Raw genomic sequence first — 2500 nt, 5'->3', positions numbered from 1 at the left:
TTTTTTTTGTATATTAGAAAACGGATCGTCTCTCTGAACTGGCGTTGATATCTCTATACATTTTTCAAAATTGAGGTTTTATTTATAACATGTATAGAGAAAATACGGGTTTGTTTCACCATGAAGTTCCTTTTTTATGAAATGATTGATAATGTATGATGTAACGTGAATTTATTGACAAAGGAATGGGATGTAATTACATTGGAAGTACATCTTATAAAAATATCTTGGCGCGTTATTCAGATTTTTTTGAATAACGCTAATACTAATGATAATAGCAATTTAAAACAAAAAAATATTATTGATAATAAATTACATTGGGTGTCCATGATTTATCAGAAGAGAAAAGAATGAATGAATAAATATCCTACAAAGAGCAAAGAAAGAAAGAAAGAAAGAAAAAAAAAAAAAGCAAGGAAAGATGTTAAATAAAAGTGAGAATAAGAGAAACAAAAACAAACAAATCCCACAAACAAAAAAAAACAAATAAATATTCCTATATATTTTTTTTTTTCACACGAGATGACCAAACATTAATCATCGAATACAGTTAGAAAAAAAAACAAAAAAACTCACATATTAACACAATAAATATTCTTCACTATACGATTTCCTTTCCACAAAATGATCAAATATTTCCTATTTAATCAGAATATGGGTTAATCGCCGGCAGAAGAGTGTGACAGGGCAGTCTTATGTGTCGACTGGTTGAGGAGAGATTATTTCAACTGGATCATTATGTGCCTAATGAGGTGTGGCCGGATTTAGCTTACCAAATGACGTCAGCGTCCCGTTTCGTGCGAGTTATGGTTGATCGAGACCGTGTTTATTTTTCTCTGTTTGTTTGTTCTGTTTTTGTTTTTTTGTTTGATTTCGTTTGTTTCTGACTCTGTTTGTCTCTGTGTCTCTGTCTGTTTCTCTTTTTTGTTCTCTCTCGATTTCTTTTTCTCTCTCTCTCTCTCTCTCTCTCTCTCTCTCTCTCTGTCAATCTATCATACATGCTCACACACTCACACTCACACACACACACACACACACACACACGTAAAACTTTCTCTCCTTGTAACATTCACCAAACAACGGATCTCTGCCCTTCAGAAGCATTCATCACACGAGCGCAATTTCGTATATTCCGCAAACATGAAGATAGAGACAAACGGCGATTCCCAGATGAGTAAGTGAACAAGTCAACAAGCGTTATGTAAACAGGACGAGCAATATCCCTCCTCGGAGCAATATCTATTTGTTTACTTTTTTTTAATGACTAGAATGGAGTCAATTTTCGTCGAAGGCCTGCTTGACAAGTGAACCGATTGTATCACATTTGTCACTCTGGATAGATCCCCTGGTTGAGGGAATTTGGAAAGCGTGCAGTTGGATATTAACATTCAAACAAAATCAGAAAATGAAGTTAAAGTAAGCAAGAAGAAGAAGAAGAAGAAGAAGAAGAAAGAAAAAAAGAAGAAAGAAAAAAAGAAGAAAGAAAAAAAGAAGAAGAAGAAAAAGAAGAAGAAGAAGAAGATGAAGAAGAAGAAGAAGAAAAAGAAGAAGAAGAAAAAGAAGGAACACGAAAGTAAATTTTTGCGTTACTTTCATTCTTTTAAATCACTTTCTCAGCTCACATTTCCAATACTTCGATCCGATCCATAATTCTACCTCCCGAATAATGAATGAATATTGTTAATTCACACGTTCGTTTCCTAATTCTTATCTCTATCATCCTTTTCCATCTTTCACTTATAGTTTTCGAAGTCACCGCTCGCAACTAACAATTACTTAATGCTACCGGAATTAGAGGTTTCCAATGACTTTCTGATATATGATGATGGCGATGACATTTGAACTCATCAAAAATCGGTCACGGAATTACAGGAGTGAAGGTCACAGGCGCAGAGTTCATTTTCACGTCATTTAAAAATTTAACTTACACAAAAGGATACTGTTTCTGATTATACAGTGTGGCTCTGTATGTCTGTATGTTATGCTTCGCTTGCAGTTTCGGCATTAGCGCCCCCTTGACTTATAAAAAGGAGAGAGAGAGAGAGAAAAAAAAGATTATTAATATGTACATACATACGCGCGCGCGCGCACACACACACACACACACACACACACACACACACACACACACAAACACACACACACACACACACACACACACACACACATTTATTTAGTCATTTATTTAACTATTTATTATTATATATATATTCACACACAAATGCAAACACACAATAATAATAAAGTTATAATTACAAATGTAAAATTATCACTTTACAAAGTGGGGATTTAAGTGTCAGAGTGGTGCTGCCTATTCACAAATCGGTCGAATAAAAGTTGTCCATATGTAGAGTAGGCCACGGGGGGGGGGGGGGGGGGGGGGGGGGGGGGGGGGGGGGGGGGGGGGGGGGGGGGGGGGGGGGGGGGGGGGGGGGGGCGTCTCGTTACGAGATGTAGATTTTCGCGTGCGGAATATTATCCTCATTTACCATCATCAGGA

The sequence above is a fragment of the Penaeus chinensis genome, chromosome 29, assembly GCF_019202785.1.
Source record: "Penaeus chinensis breed Huanghai No. 1 chromosome 29, ASM1920278v2, whole genome shotgun sequence".
Classification (NCBI taxonomy): Eukaryota; Metazoa; Arthropoda; class Malacostraca; order Decapoda; family Penaeidae; genus Penaeus; species Penaeus chinensis.
The sequence above is the reverse complement of the archived record's forward strand: the minus strand, read 5'-3'. Positions refer to the sequence as shown.